Source organism: Eschrichtius robustus, chromosome X (assembly GCF_028021215.1).
Source record: "Eschrichtius robustus isolate mEscRob2 chromosome X, mEscRob2.pri, whole genome shotgun sequence".
NCBI lineage: Eukaryota > Metazoa > Chordata > Mammalia > Artiodactyla > Eschrichtiidae > Eschrichtius > Eschrichtius robustus.
Window position 1 is genome coordinate 130023025 of NC_090845.1, and position 13667 is coordinate 130036691.

The 13667-nt window shown below is 43.1% G+C and overlaps 1 non-coding gene and 1 pseudogene across 1 annotated transcript; one reads left to right on the plus strand and one right to left on the minus strand.

Annotated features, from left to right (window-relative positions):
• Positions 1–1001: 1001 nt before the first annotated feature.
• LOC137757555 (U6 spliceosomal RNA) lies at positions 1002–1108 on the minus strand. Its single transcript, XR_011072395.1, has one exon. It is a non-coding gene; the product is annotated as a U6 spliceosomal RNA (small nuclear RNA).
• Positions 1109–10868: 9760 nt separating this feature from the next.
• LOC137756949 (tubulin beta chain pseudogene) lies at positions 10869–12277 on the plus strand (annotated as a pseudogene).
• The last annotated feature ends 1390 nt before the right edge of the window (positions 12278–13667 follow it).

A 13667-nucleotide genomic window follows, 5' to 3' on the forward strand; every position in this document is an offset into this window, starting at 1 on the left:
TAAAAGTGCTCTTGATAATAAGGAGGTAGTGTGTAGACAGGGAGAGATCTTACCCTCCAAGTCCTGGCTTCTAATGATGTGAATTTTTCAACAGTTAGTTCAAATCCAGGTATTATTTCTAGAAATTGATTCCATGGGAATCATGTGCCAAAGTGGGAATACGTTGCTTTGGAGCAATAATAGCTATTATATATGAGTGGTAGGCACTTTGCACTCATCTCACTTAATCCTCACAATAACCCTCTGAGGGACACAATATTATTATTATTATTTTACAGATTTTGCAGGGATTAATTAACTTGCCCAAAGTCCCATAGTGAGTGTGTTGCAGAGCAGGGGTTTGAACTTAGACTGTCTTGGCCTTGACAAGGAAAATACATTTTTTAAAAATGCTATCACTTCAAAAAAATATTTATTTATTTATTTATTTATTTATTTAATTAATTTCTTTATTTTCTTTATTTTTTTGGCTGCGTCAGGTCTTTTATTTAAATAAATTTATTTATTTATTTTTGGCTGTGTTGGGTCTTCGTTGCTGTGCGTGGGCTTTCTCTAGTTGTGGCGAGCGGGGGCTACTCTTCGTTGCAGTGCGCAGGCTTCTTATTGTGGTGACTTCTCCTGTTGCAGAGCACGGGCTCTAGGCACATGGGCTTCAGTAGCTGCAGCATGCAGGCTCAGTAGTTGTGGCTCGTGGGCTCTAGAGCACAGGCTCAGTAGTTGTGGCGCACGGGCTTAGTTGCTCCACAGCATGTGGGATCTTCCCGGACCAGGGCTCCAACCTGTGTCCCCTGCATTGGCAGGTGGATTCTTAACCACTGCGCCACCAGGGAAGTCCCTTTTTTTTTTTTTAACATCTTTATTGGAGTATAATTCCTTTACAGTGGCGTGTTAGTTTCTGCTTTATACAAGTGAATCAGCTATACATATACATATATCCCCATATCCCCTCCCTCTTGTGTCTCCCTCCCTCCCTCCTTATCCCACCCCTCTAAGTGGTCACAAAAAATATGGAACGCTTCACGAATATGCATGTCATCTTTGAGCAGGGGCCATGCTAATCTTCTCTGTATTGTTCCAATTTTAGTATATGTGCTGCCGAAGCAAGCACTGCGTCAGGTCTTAGTTGTGGCATGCGGAGTCTTCGTTGAGGCACGCGGGATCTTTTGTTGCAGCACGGGCTCTTTGTTGTGGCTCACGGGCTTCTCTCTAGTTATGGCGTGCGGGCTCCAGAGTGCGTGGGCTCTGTAGTTTGCCTCACGCAGGCTCTCTCGTTGAGGCACGTGGGCTCAGTAGTTGTGGCGCACGGGCTTAGTTGCCCCGCGGCGTGTGGGATCTTAGTTCCCCAACCAAGCATCGAACCCATGTCCCCTGCACTGGAAGGTGGATTCTTTACTACTGGACCACCAGGGAAGTCCCCAAAAATATATTTAATTGAAACACATGAACAGTAACAATGTCAGTAACTCCCGTACTGCAGCTCAGCGTGCCTGGTTTTCTTAGCTTGTGAGCTCAGGCAAATCTATACTCTGAAGTCTGCAGTTACAGCTGCAGAAAGACATGCACGTGGTGTCCTTGGCTGAAAAGACCTTCCATAGAGGAGTCAGTGACATTTTGGTTCTTCTGCTTTGCCTGCCTTTGGACTGTTTATGCCCCGCCTCTGGCCTGGCTTCCTGAACCTTTACCGAGGAGTGCTGTAGAGTGGTGGAGAAAAGCATGGACCCCGGCATTGGATGGACCTGGGCTGAACTCTCATTTCTGCCATTCTCAGACTGAATCTCAACGTCCTCATCTGTAAAATGGGGCTCCTTTGAAACAAAGGGCACCTTCTTCATGTGGCTGCCTTGAGAATTGAATGAGATAATATATGTAAAGTGCCTAGCATGGTCTAGAGCAGCACTGTCCAATGGAACTTTCTACATCGATGGAAATGTTCTATATTCGCACAGTCCAATATAGTAGTAATTGGCCACATATGGTATTAAGCACTTGAAATGTGGCTAGCATGCCTAAGGAACTAAATTTCTTATTTTAATGTGAATTTAAAATATAAATATAAATTTAAATAGCCACATGTAGCTACTGGCCACCATATCAGATAGTGCAGCTGTAGATACAGAGCTAAATCATCAATGAATAAATTTTTATTATTATGCAGATATTTTGCTTAGTTCACTGATCTAACTTACTTCCTGGACTCTGGACCTATTTCTTGCGTAAATGGAGTAAGCACAGGATTTCAGGGAAAACTTCATCAAGGAGGGGATGGCTGAGCTGAGTTTTAAAAAGTAAGAAGGAGTCAGGCTGGTAGAAAGGATGGTCCAAGGAGTGGCAAGGAAGGGCATACCAGCATGTGCCAAGGTGTGGGGCATATGGGACAATATGGTGTGCTCAAGGAATTGCAAGGAGCTTGGGATGGCGCCCAAGAGGAAAGGGGACAGAGGCGAGACTGGAGAGGTGGTAAAGGCCAGATCGTGGCCTTGATGCCACATCTCGAGCAACACGGAGCCACTGAAAAGTGTTTTAACCATGAGAATGACACAATCACATTTGTGTTTAAGAAAGATCTTTATGAATGTAAGGTGGAGAGTATATTGATTTCATAGGAAAAGGGCAAGACTGGAGGCAGAGAGAATAATTACGAATCTAGGGCAGTGCTTTAGGCAAGAGTTCTGTTTTGGACATATTCAGTTTTATGTGCCTACGTAACAGTAACATGGAGATATCTAGTACTCTGTTGGATATTTTGATAAAGGCTTGTAGTGCTCACCCATACCTGGTTCTCCTATTCTTATCAGCACACTGGAGGATTCCACTTGAAGATGGGATCTTGTGACTACTTCTAACCAATGGGCTGTGAGTGGTAATAATGTGAGTTGCTTCTGGGCCAAAGTATTTATTTAGCAGTGTAATTCTCCAGTCTGTCTTCCCCTGTTGCATTGACCAAGCTGGCTGAGTATCCCATCATGTGTAGGTACAGGATAATGGCATTTCCATCAGCCTGAATGCTGGAGGACAGTGCTTTTTAATGTTACCGGATCTATATTTCCCATACAGCATATGTAAGAAATCAACTTTTGTTAAACCACTGAGGTTTTTGAACAATTTGTTTTTAAAACAAATTTGTAACCTATTCCATCCTGACTAATACAAAGCTGCATGTCTAAAGCTCAGGAATGATATCTGGGCTACACATGGAGATTGGGAATCACTGATATATAGGTGTAACTGAAGCCATGGAAATGTATGGGACCACCCAGGGGGGATGAGTAGAATGGAAGCGAAATGGGCTGAGGACAGGAACAAGAACTCCAGAATTTAAGGGCAAGGTAGAGGAAGATAAGCCTACAAAGAAGAATTAGAAAGATTTGTCAGAGAGATAGGAAGAAAGAAAAGAGGAGTGTGGTGTCATGGGAATGAAGTGAGGAGAGTTTCCAGACTGCCAAACATGCAAATGATTTGGCAGCAAGGAGGTGTTTAAAGGTCTGGGTGAGACCATTTTCGGAGGAGGACTGACCTGTAGAATCTAAGTTAACTTTGAACCGGTGATTGGGAAGCATGATAGTTAATTTTATGTGTCAACTTGACTGGGCTAAGGGATACCTATAAGGCTGGTAAAACCTTATTTCTGGATGTGTCTGTGAGGGTGTTTATGGGAGATATTTGCATTGGACTCAGTAGACTAAGTAAAGAGATCCACCCTCACCAATGTGGGTGGGAATCATGCGATCCACTGAGGACCCAAATAGAACAAAAAGGTGGAGCAAGGGCTAATTTGCTATCTGTTCTTGAGCTGGGACATCCATATTCTCCTGCCGTCAGTCACTGGAGCTCCTGGTCCTCGGGCTTTCAGACACTGGGGCTTACACCAGTGCCTTCCCTCCCCTCCTCCCAGATTCTCAGACCTTTGGACTCTGATTGAATTACACCACCCACTCTCCTGGTTCTCTATATTCCAGATGGCAGATTATAGAACTTACCTGCATCCATAGTCATGTGAGCTAATTCCCATAATCTCCTATCTATCTATCTATCTATCTATCTATCTATCTATCTATCTATCTATCTATATTGGTTCTGTTTTTCTGGAGAATGCTGTTTAATATAGGAAGTGAGTATGGCAAGAAAGTAAATGTGGGCTATACATTTAGGAAGATTAATTTCAAGTGGAAAGAAAGGGGGGTTGAGAAAAAAAAAAGAGGGAGAAAAAGGATGTCATTTCACTAGCTAGAGAAGGATGTAGGGAGGAAGAAGTTGATGATACCATAGTTATTACTCATATAGTCCTGCTGGCATTGAGTTTGGGGCAGTAGTCCAATGTGGCCCTGAGAGGTTTCCATGGTGAACACTCCTGAACCAAGAGGGAGGTTTAGTAGCTGGGAGGAATCTACACAGAGGACTGATCTTTATCAAAAAGATGATCCCTAAGAAGGAGCCCGGGATCTGTCTGCCATGAGAGTAGTACCGAGGAATTTAAGGTCATGGGTTGAGAGCCAGGAAGCAGTGACAAGAATGAGCTCTCTACGCACCAAACTGAAGAGCTGCTGGGTCATACAGTTTTCAAACTGGGACAAGTCAGCCTGTGGAGGGAGGACTAGAAGGGCTGAAATCACAAAGCTTAACAAATAGGAGCAAGGGGTGAGCCTGGAACCTAACTGATGATGTATGAGTCAGAGAACAGATCAAGAAGCGGGCCAGGTAGGGACAGGAGGGGCAAGTGAGGAATGACTCATTGGAAGGAGATTTTGAAGTGGGGGCAGTGCCCTTGGCTCCTCCCTTTTTGGCTCTTAAGGTCCTGGCTCCAGGTGTTATGGCACAAGTGAAAGGCACGCAGCAGGACTGTGGAAACTGAGGACTCCGATATAGCTTTGGCATTGCCCTATAAATTAGAACATTTCCCTCAAATGTTAAAAGTTTCTGAAATAATACATAATGTAAAAATTGCTTTAAATTTTGGCCAAATTAATAATAGAAATTAGGTAGATATTCTGACTAGACCACAAGCCCCATCAGGGCAGGGCTTTTGTCCATCGGGTTCATCCCTGTATCCTTACTGCTAGGAATAGTATCTGGCTACAAGTAGGTGATCAATAAATGCTGAATGAATTAGCAGCGTGGGTGAATCAGCTTCAATGAAGAAAGGGGATTTGAGGAAGCAGTGTGAAGAGAAAATGGACCAAGATGCTGAGAGATAAACTAGCTTAGAAACAGCAATAGCAAAGCCTTCAGATGGATGTTGTGGAAGAAGGTAGGATTTAAGATCAAGAACAGGGAATTGTAGGAATTGTAGCATCTTCTAGAACAGCTGAAAGCCAGGAATGACAATAGCAGCCTAAAGCAGACCAGAGAGAACACAAAAAGGAGATGATTCAGCTAAAGCAAAAAGAAATACCCAATATCCATTCCCTTTCCCAGTAAACTTTGTGTATTTCAAGTACCATCACTGGATGGTCATATAGGTCTTTAACAATGATCTGGAGTTTCAGCTTTGGTGATCTTAAAGAAGAACGTTCTCAAGTAGGAAGTCTTAAACTGAGGAAGAGAGGGAACAGATTGTATTGACAAATGAGTGGCTGCACACGTGTCATACCAACATTAGCCACACTTGACAGACTTCGATGTGTCAGGCTCTTTATATACATTATTTCTAATCCCTTCGGCAGTCCTCCAAGGTGAATGTTATTATCCCTGTTATACAGATGGAGAAACTGTGAGGCTCAGAAGGAATAAGTACCTTGCCTCAGGGCCTGCACTAAGAAGTGGTGGAGCTGAGATTCTCAGCCACTGTGTTGGGCTCCTGCCTTACACCCAGACAGTTCTCCCACGAAGAAGGAACAGCAATAGCTGGAATCACCTCATGGATTTCCCTTGTACAGGTTTCTAGGGGATCAGCAATTCAAGAGCATGGCTATGATTGTCACAGTTGAACTTCTACTTACTTCTGAAAACACAGGGGTCTTGTGGGATAATGTCAGAGGATGGGGGAGCAAATACCAGGTTAAATCACCATGATTTCTGGACTCATCCCCCAGAGAGGCTTTCCCTACACAGCAGAGGACACTGGTGCCACATGGCACACAGAAAAAGAAAATGGTTGAAGAAGTACTATTAATCAAGAGCCCTACGCACCCACTTTGTAGAGTTGTCATGAGCATTAGATGAGTTAATACAAGTAAAGCATTTATTGGGTTAGCCAAAAAGTTCGTTCGTTTTTTTCCATAAGATGACTCTAGTAGCCCTTAGTTGTCTTTAACTTCATTCGAAACAATTTTGGTGGTTGTATTGTGACAGCTGTCATATCGGCGTGCATGAAAAAAAAAAGCTTATCAAAATTGGTGAATTTTTGTGTAGCCATTTTAATATTGAAGATGGAAGAAAAAAAGCAACATTTTTGGCATAGTATGCTTTATTATTTCAAGAAAGGTAAAAACGCAACTGAAACGCAAAAAAAAAAAAAAGATTTGTGCAGTGTATGGAGAAGGTACTGTGACTGATGGAACGTGTCAAAAGTGGTCTGCGAAGTTTCGCGCTGGAGATTTCTCGCTGGACGATGCTCCACGGTAGGGTAGACCAGTTGACGTTGATGGCGATCAAATCGAGACATTAATTGAGAACAGTCAACGTTATACCACGCAGGAGATGGCCGACATACTCAAAATATCCAAATCAAGCATTGAAAATCATTTACACCAGCTTGGTTATGTGAATCGCTTTGATGTTTGGGGTCCACATAAGTTAAGCAAAAAACCTTCTTGACCGTATTTCCACAGGCGATTCTTTACTTAAACGTAACAAAAACGTTCCAGTTTATAAAACAAATTGTGACAGGCAATGAAATGTGGATACTGTACAATAATGTGGAACGGAAGAGATCGTGGGGCAAGTGAAATGAACCACCACCAACCACACCAAAGGCCGGTCTTCATCCAAAGAAGGTGATGTTGTGTACACGGTGGGATTGGAAGGGAGTCCTCTATTATGAGCTCCTTCTGGAAAACCGAACGATTAATTCCAACAAGCACTGCTCCCAATTAGACCAACTGAAAGCAGCACTCGATGAAAAGCGTCTGGAATTAGTCAACAGAAAACGCATAATCTTCCATCAGAATAACACAAGACCGCATGTTTCTTTGATGACCAGACAAAAACGGTTACAGCTTGGCTGTGAAGTTCTGATTCATCCGCCGTATTCACCAGACATTGCACCTTCGGATTTCCATTTACTTCGGTCTTTACAAAATTCTCTTAATGGAAAAAATTTCAATTCCATGGAAGACTGTAAAAGGCACCTGGAACAGTTCTTTGCTCAAAAAGATAAAAAGTTTTGGGAAGATGGAATTATGAAGTTGCCTGAAAAATGGCAGAAGGTAGTGAAACAAAATGGTGACTATGTTGTTCAATAAATTTCCCGGTGAAAAGGAAAAATGTGTCATATTTTTACTTTAAAACCGAACGAACTTTTGGGCCAACCCAATAGAACAGTGCCTGGCACACAGTAAGCCCCCGATAAATGTTAGCGGTTGTCATTGTCATTGTTGCCACCATCATCATCGTCATTGCCAACCAAGCACAAACTGAGCAAGGCTGTACTGAATGTACATTTTTTCACTTGGCATCTCCAGCAAGGGTCCTGATTGACAGCAGCAGAGGCTTCTTCACAAGGTAAGGAAGTGCCTTGGGCAATAGGAGGAAAACCGTGAAAACAGTGGCACCGCGCCCAAGTAGAAGTGTTGGAGTGAAGCAGTGGAGAGTTCTTGCCGAGACTGAGGATATCTCTGTCGTCCTGATACTAGGAGCTTGCTGTGCAATCTTGGGCAAAATATTTACCCTCTCTGAACCTCAGTTTTTTCATCTGTATGTTGGAGATAGTTATGGTTGGCGGTTAGAATTCTCTCTGCCCCTTGAAAATCTATGATATAATTATATTGGGTGTAGATCACAGCAAGATGGATTTGATAACCAAATATGATACACTCCTTATAATGGAAACTGCCAAAATCATTTGAACTATTGATTTATAAAGATGGTTTTGTCAAAGAGCTTGAGAAGGAGAATCAAACTGAAAAAAACAAGTAATTACAATGTACTGCATTTCAAAAATGTTATATATGTGGAATAATAATACAACATATAACCTTTTGGGACTGGCTTTTTTGACTAAGCATAATGCCCTGGAGATTCATCCAAGACGTTGTATGTATTGCTGAATAGTATTCCATGGTATGGATGTACCACAGTTTGTTTGTCTATTCATTTGGTGGAGGGTATTTGAGTTTTCAGTTTGGGATTTTACAAATAAAGCTGCTATGAACATTTGTGTACATGTTTTTGTGTGAACTTAAATTTTCACTTATTTGGGGGTAAATATCCACGGATGCAATTGCTGGGCTGTATGGTAACTGCATGGTTAGTTGTTTTTTTTTTTTTTTTTTTTTTGAGTGGTTAGATTTGTAGAATTTAATTTTAATATTTTTGAAAAAAAATTTAAATTGAGGTAACTTTGGTTTATAACTTTATATGTTTCATGTGTAGGCATGTTTAGTTTTATAAGAAACTGCCAATATTTTATTCCAGCATGGCTGTATCATATTACATTCATATCATCAATGGCTGAGTGATCCAATTTCTCCACATCCTTGCCACCATTTGGTGTTGTCACTTTTTAAAATTTTAGCTATTCTGATAGGTGTTTAGTGACATCTCAACGTGGTTTTAATTTGTATTTCCCTGATGGTTAATGATGTCGAACATATTTTTATGTGCTTATTTGTCATCTTTATATCCTCTTCCCTGAAATGTCTCTTCATATCTTTTGCCCATTTGTATATCCTGGAGAACAGATTAGTGGCTGCCAGGGGTTAGGGATGGGGTGGGGTGGGTGGAGGAGGAAGGTGGGTATGGTTGTAAATGACCAACACAAGAGATCCTTGTGGTGATGGAACTAGTCTGTGTCTTGACTGTAGTGATTGTCACAAGAACCTACAAATTGATAAAATTACATAGAACTGAATACTCATGTACACACACACATGCGTGTACACACAAATGAGTACAAGTAAAATTGGAGAAATCTGAATAAGATAGGTAGACTATATCAATATCAGTATTCTGGTTGTGATCTTGTACTATAGTTCTGCAAAACATTACCATCGGGGGCACTGGGCAAAATACATGGTATCTTTCTGTATTACTTATTACAACTGCATGTGAATCTACAATTATCTCAATAAAATTTACAATTAAAACTTTAATTAGAGACAGTATCTGTATTAAATGCCTTGCTCATTTGTTCCATAAGACATCACCCTCTTACTATTAATAAAAATCTGGTAGATAGATTTTTTTCAGTGGATTAGGATCATTTGACCTAGCCTAAACAGAGATGAATAAGTAGAGTGTAGGTAACCACCTGTAATAGTTTAGGAGATCTTAGGCACCATTAATGATTAATTAATCATGTAATTTGCTTAAGATCTGTCTTCTTATGTAGCTTTTTGTATGCAAAGCCCATGTCTGCATATTTTACTTATTTATTGCCTGGCTACACGCTAGTAGACGCTCAATAAATATACTAGCTGGATGAATGAATGAATGAAAGAATGAATGGATGAATGAATGTTGTCCCAGAGAAATTTGTCAAATGCAAACGCGAACTTCCAGAGGACAATGGAGCACAAGATTAGCAATTACAATGAGACCAAGTTTATTTGGCACCAACATGACTAGCTTTCATTTTTCTCAGATCATAAAGCTAAAATATACTCATTGTAGACAATGTGAAAAACACAAAAAGTATAAAGTCATAAATAAATGATTTAATAATTTCACCACTAAGAATTACTTGTTAATGCTTTGGCTTTTTCCCTCCAGTCTTATATATGTATATTGCATACATGCGTACACATGTACACACACCTGTACACACATATTTTCTCTTTTGTGAACTGCTGTACCTGACCTTGATCTTTCTTTCCATTGGGGTCAGAGTGTTTTGCTTTTCAATTTGTATTAGCTCTTTATATATTAAGGATAACTACCTTTTGCCACATTTGTTATTAATCATTTTCTTAGTTTATTATTTGCATTTTAATTTTGTTTATGATCATGGGCATTCAGGAGTGTAAGATTTGCATTCAGGCAATGTATGGCTGTTTTTCTTAAAGAGGCAGTGCATCCGAGAGTGTAGCTTTGAGTTGGAAATTGGACTCTGCCAATTGTTAGCTGGGTGACCCTGGGCAACTAAATTACCTTATATTTCTAAGACTCAGTTTCATTACCTGTAAAATATGAATAATGATACCTCAATTATAGTTTGTCAGGGCTAGAAATAATGTCCTCATCAATAACATGGGGAATATACAGTCTCTACTTGATAGCTTTGATGTGAGAGATTCAATGAGATAATGCATACAAAAAGTTAGCACAGCTTTCAGAACCTTCCTGCCTCCGCGTTCAGACCTTGCCGCTCCAGCCTCCGGGCCCCGTCCCATCCTTCCAGCCTGCGACCAGCAGCAGAGAAAAACTAATTACATATCATTTTCTTGCCCCGTACACACTTTGAGGCGAGCAAAAAGATTACAACAAAATTTTTTTAAATTTATTTATTTATTTTTGGCTGTGTTGGGTCTTCGTTCCTGTGTGAGGGCTTTCTCTAGTTGCGGCGAGCAGGGGCCACTCTTCATCGCGGTGCGCGGGCCTCTCTTGTTGCGGAGCACAGGCTCCAGACGCGCAGGCTCAGTCGTTGTGGCTCACGGGCCTAGTTGCTCCGCGGCATGTGGGATCTTCCCAGACCAGGGCTCGAACCCGTGTCCCCTGCATTGGCAGGCAGATTCTCAACCACCGCGCCACCAGGGAAGCCCTACAATAAATTTAAAAATGAGGGAAATTGTGCACATCCAGGCCAGTCAGTGTGGCAATCAGATCGGTGCCAAGTTCTGGGAGGTGATCGGTGATGAACATGTCATTGAACCCACTGGCACCTATCATGGGGATAGCGACCTGCAGCTGGACCGCATCTCTGTGTACTACAATGAAGCCATAGGTGGCAAATATATTCCTCATGCTATCTTGGTGGATCTAGAACCCGGGACCATGGACTCTGTTTGCTCAGGTCCTTTTGGTCAGATCTTCAGACCAGACAACTTTGTTTTTGGTCAGTCTGGGGCAGGCAACAACTGGGCCAAGGGCCACTATAAAGAGGGGGCCGAGCTGGTTGGCTCGGTCCTGGATGTGGTTCGGAAGGAGGCTGAGAGCTGTGACTGCCTACAGGGCTTCCAGCTGACCCACTCACTGGGCAGGGGCACAGGCTCTGGAATGGGCACCTCGCTCATCAGCAAGATCCGTGAAGAGTATCCTGACCGCAGCATGAACACCTTCAGTGTGGTGCCCTCACCCAAAGTGTCCGACACCGTGGTTGAGCTCTACAATGCCACCCTCTCCGTCCATCAGCTGGTGGAGAACACTATGAGACCTACTGCATTGACAACGAGGCCCTTTACGACATCCGCTTCCGCACCCTGAAGCTGGCCACGCCAACCTACGGGGACCTGAACCACCCCGTCCTGGCCACCATGAGTGGTGTCACCACCTGCCTCTGCTTCCCTGGCCAGCTCAGTGCTGACCTCCGCAAGCTGGCAGTCAACATGGTGCTCTTCCCATGTCTCCACTTTTTCATGCCTGGCTTTGCCCCTCTAACCAGCCGTGGAAGCCAGCAGTATCGGGCCCTCACTGTGCCAGAGCTCACCCAGCAGCTCTTCGATGCCGAGAACATGATGGCTGCCTGTGACCCCCGCCATGGCCGGTACCTCACCGTGGCTGCTGTCTTCCGTGGGCGGATGTCCATGAAGGAGGTGGATGAGCAGATGCTCAACGTGCAGAACAAGAACAGCAGCTACTTCGTGGAATGGATCCCCACCAATGTCGAGATGGCCGTCTGTGGCATCCCACCCTGTGGCCTCAAGATGGTGGTCACCTTCGTTGGAAACAGCACAGCCATCCAGGAGCCGTTCAAGTGCATCTCAGAGGGGTTCATTGCCATGTTCCGCCGGAAGGCCTTCCTCCACTGGTACACAGGTGAGGGCATGGACGAGATGGAGTTCACCGAGGCTGAGAGCAACATGGATGACCTCGTCTCCGAGTACCAGCAGTACCAGGATGCCACCGCAGAAGAGGAGGAGGATTTCGGTGAGGAGGCCGAAGAGGAGGCCTAAGGCCGAGTCCCTATCACCTCAGGCTTCTCAGTCCCCTCCGCCTTCTTCCTCAACCGCCCCTTTCCTCTCCCTCAGAATTTGCGTTTTCTGCCTCTGTCTTGTTTTTTCTTTTTCTGGGGGGGTGGTTCTAGAACAGTGCCTGGCACATAATAGGCGCTCAATAAATATCTGTTGTTTGTTGAATGTCTCCTCTCTCTTTCCACTCTGGGGAACCTAGAGTTCTGCCATTCTGGGTAACCCTGTATTTCCTTCTGGTGCCCACTCCGCTCATCTGTCCAGTTAACATTTCCCTCTCTGTTTTCGAGATAACCTTTCAAGAAGCTGGGTCTCATCAAATCCCATTTAGAACCATGTGCTGGTAACCTGGATAGATGACCACCATCCTAGGCCCATGTGGTAGCCCAGGGGAAAGGAAACCAAGCAGCAGGTAGAAGTCCCTACCGGGAAGGGGTGGGGTTTTGGAGAGGGGCATCCAGGCTACTGAAGTCCTAGTTTCCAGATACCTCCCTGCTCCTCTCTCAGCTTCTGGGGAGGTGTTAACAGCATTATCTCCATTTTCAGTCTCCCTCCAAGGACTGTCCTGAGCTACTTCCTTTGCAAGGTTCTGGCCACCACCCTGTCAAGGGGGATCCTTCCCTCTTCCACTTTACCTCCTTCATAATGTTGGATTCCTTCCTTTCCCCTGGTCAGAAAAGGGGGTCAAGAGGAGCAAGAGAGAGACTAGCCTTGGTCTCTAAGCCTCCAGAAAGCCCCTCCCCAGCCTTATCTTTTCTTACAGAAAAAAATGAATATCAGCCCTTCTGTACCTATATGGAAAGCTATGTGCTGCCACCGAAATGTCATTCCCCAGAGAGGGGACAGGGCACCCTCCATCTTTTGGCAACATCTCATCTCTTACTTTTGCTATTGCCTTCCCCCCACCCTTGGTTTTGTCCTGTTCTACACTTCAGATTTCTATTGTGTTGAACTTGCTGCTTTTTTTCATATTGAAAAGATGACATTGCCCCAAGAGCCAAAAATAAACGGAAACTGGAAAAAAAAAAAAAGTTAGCACAGTACCTGGGACATGATGTGTTCAATGTTAGCTATTATTCCTCTACTGAATTTACCCATAGGAATTCTTTTTCATTCTGCTGGAGAATACCCATCTATATTTTTTATCATATATATATATTTTAAACTGTTAACTATTTTTTCCTTTGTCTCTTTAATCCATTTGGAATTTGTTTTGGAGTGATGTTGTAGCTCTCCCACCTGAATCACTGCACAATTTATTGAATGGCTATCTTTTTTTTTTTTTTTTGGGGGGGGGTTTTATTTTTATTTTTTTATTTTTTTTAAACATCTTTATTGAAGTATAATTGCCTTACAATGGTGTGTTAGCTTCTGCTTTATAACAAAGTGAATCAGTTATACATATACAATATGTTCCCATTTCTCTTCCCTCTTGCATCTCCCGAA